The sequence below is a fragment of the Capsicum annuum genome, chromosome 3, assembly GCF_002878395.1.
Source record: "Capsicum annuum cultivar UCD-10X-F1 chromosome 3, UCD10Xv1.1, whole genome shotgun sequence".
Lineage (NCBI taxonomy): Eukaryota > Viridiplantae > Streptophyta > Magnoliopsida > Solanales > Solanaceae > Capsicum > Capsicum annuum.
Window position 1 is genome coordinate 160,211,520 of NC_061113.1, and position 14,699 is coordinate 160,226,218.

Here is a 14,699-nt window from a genome sequence, read left to right on the forward strand (position 1 = left end):
TCCCTAGCTCAATACATTGTCAACAGATAACTAGTAATTTCGCTTAGATATTTTTACAAACACCTTGTGTACATGTTGACATTTTCATAAACATCTTATGTACATGCCCTAACCTAGGCCATATTCAAAGCCACAACCAACAATATTAGGGTTCTCAAGACTCATTGATTAGACTACCAACAACAACCACTTACATGTGCAAAATATCTATAATAACATATATAAAATCAAGTCTAAGCAATATTCCACATTATTCATCATTGAGAAACAAAACCCTTTTTATATTCTCCCATCACACATTTAGCCACAAGCAAAAACCCCTAACCAATATTGCCTACACCAAAAACTTTAACTAATATCACGGGCCACTATAGCCAATATGGTCGGTGGAACTGTCCCACTGGATGAAAGCAATAGACAATAGAGTGAGGAAAGCAATAATAAGGTTCAAAAGGGGATTTGTAGTACAAAATTTGCAGATCTTTTGAAACCTAAAGTAATTGATAATTATAGTATTAGAGTTCCACCTGAACCTGTGATGTTGTTGCATGGAGAGCCTTCGATAACATGGAAGACATTAGAAATACGTAATCTTACTATGCAGGAGGAACTTCAATATGCTATTATCGGCAAATGATCTTATAGCAAGCCCCACATTGATGTTTTGAGAAAAATTACACCAATTTAATGCAGGATCAAATGTTAGTATACGATAGGAGTATTAGATGCAAGACATATTCTAATAAGATTAGAAGTGCTAGAAGACTATGTTTAATTATTATTTATAGCAACCTACTACATTAAATCAATGGATATATATTGGAAAATTTGAATGTTGAAGTAGGATAAATGGTTTGAACCTGATGTAGAAACTACAATTGGAGTAGTATGGATCTCTATGCCTAACTTACCATCGAATTTCTTTGCTAGAGATGCAATATTCTCTATAGCTTTAGCAGTAGGCAAGACTTTGATAGTAGATATAGACATTAAAAATCAAACCAGACCTAGCTGTGCAAGATTTAAGGTGGAGGTAGATTTAATTACAAAATTACCTCAGCGGATTTGAATCAGTAAGGAAAATAATTGTATGGGAGAAATCAAATCCAAGTTGGTACAAATTCAATATGAATATATGCCAAAGTACTATAAAGATTGTTGTTTACAGGGTTATGATGAAGATAGCTATTGGAATATTCATCCAAAATTATAGGATAAGAAAAAGGATGACAATAGGAAAGAAGCAATAAAGAAGAAAGGCAAAGAACAAAATAAACAAAGGCAGCAGTAGCAGAAATATGACAAGGCAAGAAAAAGGAACATAAATAAACAAAAATGGCTGACAAGAAGGAACAATTACAAGAGAGATAGATATGGGCATATTCTAGGCGAGGTGAACAAGGAGAATGAAAAAGAAGTGGAGGTAACCAACTCATTGGATGCTCTAGTAGCTGAAGATGATGGTGATAAAATTAATAAAAAGGAAATTGTGAATGTTGACCATGTTAAGGAAGTGGGGGTAGAGAAACTTAGTATAAAGGATTGGGTAAACAAAAGCTTTGGCAGCAACACAGATCCAAAGCAATTTTCAAAAGGAGTTGAAGATGTACCAATTTAAAAGAATTCAAGCAATAACAAAGATAAGATGGGGGCCAATCAGGAGAATGTGTTACATAAAAATAATGATAATCAGCAAAAAGTAGAAGGTCAGAAGGATTAGAGTCAAAATGAAGAAGGTTCTCAAAAGGCAATAGAAGATATACAGATACAGATGCATGATGAAGTAACAAAGGAATTAATGGTAATACAAAGGGTGTTGCCTTTATCTATCCAAATTGAGAACTTAATGAAAAGTTGTAATAAAGATAAGGAGGATTTAGATGGGATAGACTGGGAATATAATATCAATCAAGTGGCTAAATCAGCTCATTTTTCACCAAAACACGTAGAGTCACAGAAAGAAAAGCAAGGAAGAACAAGAATTCCATTACCAGTTCAGCCACAAGGTAGACAAGGTGGCACACTTATAAAACAAAGTCATGATGAATACACTAATATGGAACATAAGTTCATTCAATACACCAAAATTATTCATAAGACTTATTACCCTACAAATAAGATACTAGTTTTACTTCATTGGCCTCATGGAACCATTTCAAGAAAGTCAGCACATAGAAAAGTATAGAAGGAGGCTGGGTATGAAATATGTTGTGGTGAATACTCTGGAGTGATATGGGCCTTCATAGATAAGAATATAGAGTATAGCATCATTAAGGATGAGGAACAACAATTATCATTGAAGTTGTAAAATCTACATACAGATTTTTTTTTATAGTTAACTTGTCTATAAAAAATGCACTCCAAGTGAAAGAATGATGTAATGGGATTCATTAGCAGAATTGGAAGATTCACATCAACTACCATGGATGATAGAAGGATATTTTAATATAATAAGAAATGGAGAGGAAAAATTAGGTGGCTTACCTGTTACACTTAATGAAACCCAAGATTTTAATCAGTGTATTAATTTGTGTATTATGGAAGAACGTTAATTTAAGGGCAGTAAATACACATGGTGGAATGAAAGAATAGATGAGGATCGTATTTTCAAAAGACTAGATAGAATATTGTATAATGACAGGCTACAAGATGTTTTTCAAATGATGGAAGTGGAACACTTAGCTAGGAGTGATTCTGACCATTCTACTTTATTGATTTAATTCAAAAGGGAAAGGGATCACATTGTTAAATCTTTAGGTTTCTAAATTTATGGTTGAAGGAAGAAACTTGTATGGAAGAGATAAATCATAATTGGAACATAGAGATAGAGGGTAATAATTTTATAGTGTTCCATCAAAATCTGATGAACACAAAAGTAGCTCTCACAAAGTAGAGTAAAGGGAAATTTTGTAATATTTTCTAGGAAATTGCAACACTGGAAAATATTATCAAAGTAAAAGAGAAGAAATTTGAAGAGAATCCTAATATAGTAAATTGAGAGAAGTTGTTTAAGGCTCATGCTGAGCTAAATTTTTAGCTTAAAAGAGAGAAAGATTACTGAAGGAAGAAGGTAGGATTTGAGTGGTCTAAGGATGGGGATAGGAATACCAAGTTCTTCCATACTATTGTTAAAGTAAGAAGAATCATACTGAGGATTAGCAGGATTCAGAATGAAGAAGGGCACTGGAAGGAAGATGCATAGGACATAGCTGTTTCTGCTATTCAATTTTTTCAGAAGTAGTTTACAAAGCAGAAGGATGCAGTGGATTTTTCTTTGCTAGATGAATTACCTATGTTGATAAATGTGAGAAGAATGAGGAAATTATGAGAATGCCAACAGAAGATGAAATCAAAGAAACAGTAATAGGATTGAATAGAAATAGTGTAGGAGGTCCTGATGGAATGACAGGAGGTTTTTATCAAGATGCATGGGAGATCATTAAGAAGGACATTCAGAGAATGGTCACAACATTCTTTTGTGGATTTTAATTACCCAGGTTCATTACCCATACTAATTTGGTATTATTACCAATAAAGTTAGTAGTGAACAAATTTTCTAATATGAGACCTATATCACTTAGTAACTTTGTGAATAAGATCTTTTCAAGTATTATACATGCGAGAATTAAGGTTCTACTTCCCTAGTTGATATCACTAGAGCAGGAAGGATTTGTGCAAGGAAGGAGCATTGCAAAAAATGTATTGGTGATGCAAGAAATTATTTTAGAAATAAGAAAAATAGGTAAACCTCCAAACATAGTTATGAAGTTAGACATGATGAAAGCTTATGACATGGTTGAATGGCTTTTTTTTAACTATGGTTTTGAGGAAGGTGGGTTTTTCTAAAGTTCTCATAGATATGGTGTACAGAATCTTGGAGAATAATTGGTATTCAATTCTTATTAATGGTCAATGTAAAGGTTTTTTCAAATCATCAAGAGGTTTGAAACAAGGGGATCCTCTATCTCCTACATTATTTATAATAGCAGTTGAAGTATTATTAAGGACTCTAAAGAAGCTGATGTAGAAAAGGGAATTCAAACTATTTGGCATGTCAAGAGGAATTCCTAAACTAAATCATCTAGTGACTGAAGCACTAGATAGTTATGAAGTGGTGTCAGGACAAAAGATAACAAAGAGAAGAGTGCAATCTATTTGCCAAAAAGTGTTTCAAATAGAGTTAGAGTAATGGCAGAGGTAGATATAGGCATATTGAGGAAAGAATTCCCTTTCACCTACCTTGGATACCCTATTTTCTATATGTGGAAAAAGAAATATTACTATCAATAGCTGATGAACAACATAGCTAGTAAGCTACAAATCTAGAAAGGAAAACTTTTGTCATATAGGGGAAGAGAAGTACCAATTAAGCATGTATTGCTAAGCATCCCCATTCATTGTTTGTCAGCGATGAAGCCACCACTTAATATGATGAACTCCATTCAAAGAGGGTTAGCTTTATTTTTTTAGAGTAGTAAAATAGGGGAAAAAGGATAGACACTGAGTTAACTGGCAGACAGTGTGCTTACTATAGAAGGGAGGAGGGTTGGGTTTTAGAAGGATAACTGATATTTCTATGGCTTTATTTTGTAAGATATCGTGGACATTTAGAACATCAAAGTCCATCTGGAGTTAATACATACACAACAAGTACTGTAAAAAGGAGCATCCAAAGATAATCATGTGGAAAAAAGGTGCAGGTGGCTCACAAGTGTGGAAAAAAATGTTAAGTGCTAGAGATTTAGTGGAACACTTAATTGTTTGGCAATTCAGGAAAGGAAATTCTGATATTTGGCTAGATAACTAGACTGGTCAAGGTGAACTACTCTCTTTGGTGGAGGACAGTTGTAACGAACATGGAGAAGATTAAACAGTAAGAGATCTTGTTAGGGAAAACAGATAGAATGAATAGGTGATCAAAGATATTCTTGGAGAAAAGAGGGCTTAGCATATTTTGAGTAAAGTAAAGCTCCCAAAAGAAGATGGCAGTGACTTCCTGATATGGAGCATTGAATTAATGGGGTTGTTTACAGTTAAGTCAGCTTAGCAGTACATCAGGAATAAGCAGCATATAAACACCACATATAAAATTATATGGATTAAGGGTTTGCCTTTTAAAATATACTTTTTATGTGGAGATTGTGGAAATGTGGAGTACCAATGGATGACAATGTAAGAATGTAGGGGATGTACAGACCCTCAAAGTGTTGGTGTTATGAAGAGCCTATAGTAAAGACACTAGCTTATGTCTTCAGAAGATCTTTTTATGCTAACAAGACTTGGTCCTACTTTTCTTCTTTTATAGGTATACCTATTCAAGGTTTGACCCTAAGAGAAACAATTCTAAGATGGTGGAATGCTGAGCTGAAGCAGAGAGAACAACCATACTTTTATGCACTACCTAGAATCATTATGTGGAAGCTATGGAAGAAAAGAAATAAGAAGAAACATGACAACAAGGACACTACATGACTGAGGATTTTCTATAATATAACAAGAAATCTTAGGATGCTTTTGAAAGTAAGAAAACCAGCAGATGAGTTACCCAATGAATGGATAGATATAATAAAGGAGTTTTATAAGCTAAAGAGAAAGATAAAGGCTACCAGAGTTATATGGGAGGCACCTACAGAATAATCAGTAAAGTACAACACAGATGAAGCATTCAGAGGAGAAGGAGGAAGTTCATACTCATTCTTCTTAAGAGATATGAATGGGGATGTACTATATGCTAAAGGAGAACCACTTTTGTATGCAGACAATATGCAACAAGAAGTAAATCCTATCCTATAGGCAGCTAAGCATTGCAAACAGACACAATAAAACAAAATAATCATTTAAATGGATTCACTCATCATACAGAAGGTACTTATAGGAGTATAAAAGTGCCCATGGAATATATCAAATATATCCAGGAAGATATAACAATTCATGCAAGGCAAACAAGTGACATATAAATATATTTACAAAGAAGGTAACCAGTTAGCTGACTATTTTACAAATTTAGCAATAGATATAGGAACTTTCACAATGACAAGTTTTCATCAGCTATAGAAAAGAGGAAAATTCATCATAAATAACGCTAACTGGTAGTGTCCATACTTGAGAATTACACCATAAAAAGGATAAAGGGGCAGGGGAGGTTACAGCTAAATATTTTACATGCTACATATGTAAATTCCATAAAAGCATCAAATAGACTGCATGTACTATCTACCCTAAGCTATTTCAGCCAACAAAAAGGACTCTCAGCATCACGGAAGGGTCTATGGGTCATTTTGATCTTGATAAACCTGGGAATGAGGCTATTAACTGAATACTCATGGGTCTAAGCATCCCTATATCTTCTTTTCTACCATATCTGTAAAGCACAAGCAAGTGAAAGAATTAAGGTCAGTAACAATAGATCTAGAAAAAGCAGTTGAAGTGAGAAAAGGGTCATCTCACTTAGTTATAGCAGCTCATCTCAGCTGACTAAATCCCTCATAGTTGTACAAAAAGCATTTCACTTTCCCATCCACCGAAGAACACAGCTGCAGGAAAAAAAGCATCAACAGTACAATCAGCTGAAGGTGTTAAAATAAAAATAAAGAAAAGGAGGAACTACTTACTTCTGTATGGTAATATCATAAGCAAGTTAAGACAATAGAGGCACAACATTGATCACCCAGAGCATCAGTCGATGGAAGATAAAGTTGGTGAAGGAGGTCGTCATTACAAAGAGAGAGGCGTGAAAGAGGTGAAAATTAGGAAACCTAGCACTAATTTAGAAACCCTACTTAGGCTATTTGTGTTTAAATTTGACCTGAGTTGGGCCAGGTTAGTAGAATAGTAGTAAGCTGTCTTGTTTAAATGGGTTGGTCCATTTTCTATTTAATTTTGCTATTTTATTAATAAAAAACCAAAATTAAACCAAAAAAAACTTTTTATATAATTTCAAAACCACCATGTACACTTACTAATCCAAGTGTAAAATACATGGGTTTAAAGTTATTTAGAGAGGGGAAGAGATACATGCCTTAAATAACTTGAATCACCAAGAATGTTGACTCCCTTTTGCTAGTAGATGATCACCTTCATAACCGTAGCCTCCAATCTTACTTCAAGAAGCCTAGAGTGTTTAGGAATGTTTGATTCTTGTAAAATAAATTCTTGTAAAATAAAGACTTAGGAGGCTACAGTGCCTCATTTAGTGAGAGGGTTAGGGTTTTAGGCAAGGGAAATAACCAAAAGGTCCTTAGTTAAAAGCTGAACAGTAAGCTCATACAGGGGTACGACTCCCCCATATGATTCTCTAAGTAATCGTACCCTAGGGTACGAATGGTAGCCTAAATTGTACCCTAATCTTGTACTAGGTGATACACACTATTAAGGGTACGACAACACATCCATGAGTCAATCCAAAGGGTATAACTCACCCTCTAGTTGTAAGCTTCAACCATATGAAAGACAGTTTACCTTAAGCTCAAGTCTCTCTCCATACGATTGTCCTAGATACAACTCATATACATAGGGTATGATTTAGGAGGGTTCACTCATACCTATGATAGTAAGTGGCTCTTATTATGCTACTTAGGATACGAGAGGGGAGGGCAAGATGGGTATGAGTCGAGACCAAGGTTAAGACTCAAGTCTCGAGTCGTACCCAACTCAAATACATAAAAATGATGTGGTTTTTAAATGGTTCAAAGTCTAGGTGTTTCAATCGTGATCATGGTAACTAAAGTCAAAATCCTCTATTTTGGCTCTATTTTGATTTTGCTGCATAGCTGCCAGTTTTCCAACTCTATTTTGTCCTATTTTCTGGGCATTTATCTTTTGTTCAAACACCTACAAAACAACAAAACAACAAAAAATGAGTCATGGATGGGTTGTCTCCCGTCAAGCACCTAATTTAACATCACGGCATGACTATCTCCTTTTTCACCATATAGCTTCTTTAAAATGAAATAAACTCCACCTTAGCCACCATTAGACCTTTCACATTGTAGTTTTTCACCCTTTGAAAATTTACCACAAAATTATTTTTTCATGATCCTCCAATTTAAGGGCACCACTAGGGTAGATATTAGAAATCACAAATTCCCCTGGCTATTTAAAATAAAGTTTCCCTAGGAAGATTTTCAAACAAAACTTATAAAGGGGTACATTCTTGCCGGCATCGAATTCCTGTCTTAATGTTCGAGCATTATGTCATCTTTTTATTTTCTTCTTATACAAAGCGGAACTCTCATAAGCCTTGAGTCAGAAGTCTTCCAACTCATGGAGTCTTATGACCCTTTCCTTGGAGGCTTCTCCCCAATTCATATTCAACCTCTTTAAATCCCACAAGGCTTTATGTTTCAAGTTCGGTAGGGAAATGAGATGCCTTTCTAAATACCAAGTGGTAGGGAGACATGCCAATTAGAGTTTTCTAGGTCGTTTTATAGGCCCAAAGTGCTTTATAGAGATGTCTGGCCCAATTGGTTTGGCCTATATTCGTTGTCTTCTGAAGTATTCCTTTTATTTACCGATTTGAAACTTCAACTTGGCCACTTATTTTGGATATGGGGTAGCCACTTTATGTTTAACCCTATACTTATCAAGAAGGGACTCAAATACTCGATTACAAAAATATGAGCCTCCATCACTAATAATGGCATGCTATATTTTGAACCGTGTGAAGATGTGCTTTTCCAAAAATGAGGTAATGCTTTTGCTTTCATTATTTGGGAGTGACATCTCTTCCACCAATTTAGAAACATAGTCAACCACTACCAATATGTATTTGTTTCCAAATAAACTCACAAATGGGCCCATAAAGTCAATTCCCCACACATCAAAGAGTTCTACCTCGAGGTTTGGTTTGAGGGGCATTCCATACCTTCTTGATATACTACCATGATTTGACATTGGTGGCATGTTTTTATCTACTCAATGGCATCCCTATGCATGGATGGCCAATAGTAACTACATTGAAAGATTTTGGCAGCGGTGCAGATTCCTCAATGGTGACCACCATAAGGTGATGAGTGGCAAGCTTCAGGGATATCATTCATCTCATCCTCCATAATGTACCACCTAATAACACCATCTGCAAATTCCAAAAATAGAAATGGCTCATCTCAAAAATATTTTTTTGCATCAAACCAGAACTACTTCTTTTAATGATAGTCGATCACTTTGAGAAGTATACCATTTGCTACATAATGGGCAAAGTCATCATACCACGAAGTGCTTCTTTCCATAATAGACATGATTAGTTTGTCAGGAAAAGAATCATTATTTTAAATTTCTCCATTTCTTTCGTGATTACCTTCAACACGCGAGAGATGATCGACAACTTAGTTATCACACCCCATCCGATCCTTTACCTCAAAGTTGAATTATTGTAAGAGAAAAATTCATCTAATTAGGTGTGGCTTTGGTTCCTTATTTTCCATGAGGTACTTAACGGCGGTATGATCCGTGTGCACCACCACTTTCATCCCTAACAGGTAGGCGTAAAATTTTTCAAAAGCATATATATCCACAAATAACTCTTGTTTGGTAACGGTGTAGTTGCATTGAGCATCATTGAAGGTTTTGATTGAATAATAGATAGTATGAAAGAGTTTATATTTTCATTGACCTAGCTCCGCACCCAACGCAATCCCACTTGCATCACACATTATCTTGAAAGGGTATGACCAATTCAGTGTCATAATGATAGGGGCCAAAATAAGCAACTCCTTAAGTTGATTAAAATATTTAAAGTATGCCTCATTGAAGTTGAATTTAGTCTCCTTCTCAAGTATTTTGCACAATGGATGAGCTATCTTGGAGAAATCCTTGATAAAACATCGATAAAACTCGGCATGTCCAAGAAAATTCTAAACACCTTTTACGGACATAGGGGGTGGTAGCTAGGCAATAACCTATGCTTTGTCTTGATCGAATTGTATTCCTTTCTCTGATATCTTATGGCCTAATACAATTCCCTTCTTGACCATGAAATGGCATTTCTCCCAATTTAGGACATGGTTTGTTTCCATGCATCTTTCATGAACCTTGCTTAGGTGTTCAATACATGACTCAAATGAGTTTCCCACCGCCAAGAAATCATCCATAAATATCTCCATTTAATCTTCGACCATATCAAAAAATATTGACAACATGCAACATTGAATGGTTGTCGGGGTATTAAATAACCCAAAGGGCATTCGCTTGAATGTAAATGTCTCGTACGGGCAAGTAAAAGTTATCTTCTCTCGGTCCTTTGGGGAGATGATCCCCCAGTAACCATATAAGAAATAATACCATCCTCGCCTAGCTAGCCTATCCAACATTTGATCCATGAAAGGCATCAAAAAATGGTTTTTTTAGGTCCATGAGTTTAGCTTTCTGTAATCCATGCACACCCGCCACCCAGTGACCAGTCAAACATATATGAGATCATTCTTTTCATTTTCAACTACCTTAGTTCCACCTTTTTTTGGGACACATTGTATTGGTCTCACCAAAGTGTTATTGGATATTGGATATATTACCCCCGCATCAAGCCATTTTATGATTTATTTCTTCACTGCCTCTTGCATGGGTTGATTTAGCCTTCTTTGATGTTACACACTTGGTTCATGATCTTGTTCAAGTTTAAGTTTGTGGGTAAAAATGTCTGGGGTTATTCCTATAATGTCTGCAATTATCCATCCAATGGCTCCAATGAACTTTTTCACCACCAACTTCAATGCTTCCACTTGAGAGAGTTCAAAGTCACTTGCAATGATGATTGGTAATGTGTCTCCATCCCCCAAGAAAACATATCAAAGATGGGGTGGAAAAGGCTTCAATTCAACTTTAGGTGGCTCGATAATGGATAGTTTTATGGGTGGGATCTCATGGTTTTTTAGATCAAGGTCAAACTTTACCAGGTTCTTAGTATAGGATCCAAGCCCAGTCAAAGATGAAACCACCTTATCATATTCTTCCACTTCTTCCCTCTCACAATTCCATAACACTTCTACCAAAGGATCATTTAACAAGATCACATCAACATGGTTCGGCACCTCTCCATCAATAACATTAATCACTGAGATGACTTGTAAGTCCATAGGTTGCTTCATGGACTTACATACATTGAAGGACACTTTTTCGTTGTTTAATCGAATCTTTATCTTGTTGGATTCCAAATCCACCAAAGCCTTCCTAGTAGCTTAAAATGGTCTCCCTAGAATAATAGGAACTTTAATATCCATTTCACAATCCAAGATTATGAAATCGGTTGGGAAAATAAACCGATACACTTTTACTAGAACATCGTACAGAACTCCCACCATCTTCTTGATGGACCGGTCGGCCATGAGAAACTTCATAGTGGTAGGTTTCGGTATCCCCAATACATGCTTGTGGAATATGGCATAAGTCATTAGATTTGCACTTGCTCGAAGATCATACAATGCCTTTACAAACATAAACAATCCAATGGTGCATGGAATTAAAAAAGCACTGGGGTCTTTCTTCTTTTTCACCAATGTGCTTGACATAATGGAACTATAATGATGTGTTACTTCTATAGTTTCATCCTCCATAAGTTTCTTCTTTGATGGCAAATTCCTTATAAATTTAGCATATCCCGACATATCTTACAAAGCCTTAATTAGAAGGATATTTATAGACAGGGTGCAAAATTTATTGAAGAACTTATCAAGCTTTGCATTTTCTCACATTTGAGAGAACCATCTATGGAAATAAGAGGGAATAGTTTTTGATGATATGGATACAATTTGGCAATCATTTACCTTTGGCTTATTGTAATACCCTTACCTTTTTGTAAGCCTAAATTTATCTTTTGAGCGAATGGGAAATATTTCCAAAGTGAATCATGTTTAAATCGTGCTTTATTTCCCAAATTTCTACTATCTATCATGTGGAGATTTTAATAAGCTTTCTGTTGATACCAATTTCATCAAAGTCAGAGATCGAAGAAAGAAATTATAACTATCTGAAGTCCCAATTGTGAAACATCATCATTTAGACCCTCAGTGCATCACGGAGATGAGTAATATCATAATAGTCACTTTTTAGTGAGCCTCCACAATATTACCCTATCGCGTCAAGCCTCAATATCAAGATTGTCAAATTCCAGAGCACCAATGCAATTCCACTGCATCACGGTGCCCTTCAAAGTCATAACCAAGGTGGCAACGTGATTTCACCGCATTGCGCCACTGATCAGTTTCTCAGTTGTCCAAATCTAGTGAAGGACCACGATCATGGCTCGCCGTGCTAGGGCTAAAAATCAGGCTCTAATTTTAGAATTTGCTCAAGGGCATTTTGGTCTTTCCACCCAGTTTGGCCTTCTATATATAGATTCAAGTAGAGAAGAGAAATCCATTATTCTTCATTTCTCTTCCAAGAAATATCTAGAACTAGGGTTTCTCTCTTCCAAATCTAAATCAAATCTTCCCCAAGAAATTTAAGAATTTTTCCATAGATTTCATCAAGTTTTTCAAGAACCAAGTTTGTCATAGTGTGGGATTCGAGAATCATTTATTACAAGTGCAGAATGAGTCTCAAGCACTAGAATTCATCTAATTTCAAAGATTAAGGTATATGGGGTTTTGAACAAGAGCAATCCTTTCGTTCTTGTGCCCAAAGCTTTGATTTCTATTATGGACTTATACGATTTTGTAAGTGGGTTTATACCCAAATTACTTTATCATGAGATTGTGAGAATATAAATTGTTCAAGCTTTGTTATACATGATTAAATTACTATTCTCAAGCTATTACTTAATATGTAATATTGTGAATTTCATATTTCTATAATGAGTTGATATTTCAAGTGCTTTCAAGATATTTGTCAAGCTTTAAGCTTCCTTATGACAAATTGGATTATTGAGTATATTGATTCATGAGATTGAGTAGTTACAATGAGTATTGATATTTCCTAAAAGTTATTGATGGTGCCATGATTTAATGAATTGATACATTTTGATATTGAGAAAGATTGATTTGAGTTGAGTTGAGTTAGGAATCCATAAATTGATTACTATTTGATCAATGAGAAAGAGATTTGATTTGATATTCATGGTATACCCTTCTGATGTTTATGGTGGACTTCCTAATGCGTTCTGAGCTTATGTCTGGGATTAGTATTTAGCACCCAGTAGGAAATATCGTATTTCCCCCGAAACGACGTGCCACCATAGGATTGGTATTGATATTTGTGGGCTAGAGGCCGAGTATGAGATTATGATCACTAAATTGAGGTTGTAATCCCTGCAAGAGTACGATGCTCCCACCAATATGGGGTTCTCTCCTTAGAAGGGTAAAATATTAGACTGCATGTAGCTCACATAGTTTATATCGGTTATAAGAACCTCCCAAGTCCATAAGATTTCAAGTTTCATGAATTACCGAGTCACTCTAAGTTTTGAGTCAAAGAGTTTGAGTTGAGTAAAATAAAATGATTTATAAGATTTATAAAGCATGTGTTACTGTTGATGATTTATGAGAAACTATATTACAGTTTAATTCAAGCGAAGAGGGTCACTATCGTCAGCATGCATGATTTTTTTATTCATTTATGATATTATTTATAATGTTGCATACACCCCTATATACTCAGTACATTCCCAAGTATTGATTCCACATACTCTTCTATGTGATACATTTCTCTGTGATATACGTTCAGGTGTTTAGTCTCAACAGCGATAGTGATCTTCGAGTACCTTCATTTACACTTCTGTAGTTGGTGAGTCCTCATGGTTTGAGGACTTATTTCCCTGAGTTTTGTTTTTTAAGAAGATGATTATTTCTTTTTAGTTCAGTATGAGTCAGTTGGGGGTCTGTCCTTTTGGCTCTTTAGTCTTGATTAGTAGAGGATTTGTCAAACTAGAGTATTAGTATGTACAAAATGTTAGTATTTTGATTGTATAGGCCAGCATATCTTTTCTTTCGAGTATGTCCATGATATGATATCCTTTCTTATTTTTCCATGACTTCCATCAAAGTGAGTTCTGAAAGGGATGATATGCTTAGAGGGTTAACTTGAGTCCACGTGTGGTGTTAAGCACCGCGTGACATCTTGAGATATGTCTGTGGGGCTTTGCAAGCTTGGTATTAGAGCTTGAGGTGTAAAGAGTCCTAGGAAGTCTGATAATCTATGTTATGTAGAGTCTTGATCATCGACATGTAGCGCGCCACATCTATGAGCAAGAGGCTATGAGACATTTTAGGAAAAGTCATTTCTTTCTTTCCAAAGTCTATCGGGCCTACAACTATTTCTCTCCACTATTAATTTGTGCTCTCTTATGATAGAAAATGCCTTCTCGTAGATCTTGAAGAAACAATGAGCAATCTCAACCCGTTGATCCCTTGAATGAGCATGTGTCTCATATGGAATTTTGGGCAGCTTTTCAGGCGCTATCCCAGGTAGTTACCGCCAATGCTTAATCTAATGCCTAGGCTATTATTTTGCCTCTTCAAGAGAATAATTCTACTATAGCTTAAGTCTGTGACTTTATACGGATGAATCTACCTGAGTTCTATGGGTCAAAGGTAGGTGAACACCCATAGATATACTTGGATGAAGTAAGAAAGATCACCCAGATTATGCATATGACTGAGGAGGAGAGTGTTGAATTGGCTGTTTATTGAATGAAAGATATTGTATATGATTGGGTGGAAATGTTGAGGAAGAGTAGAGGGGAGGATGCCGCTCCCATAACTTGGCAGTTA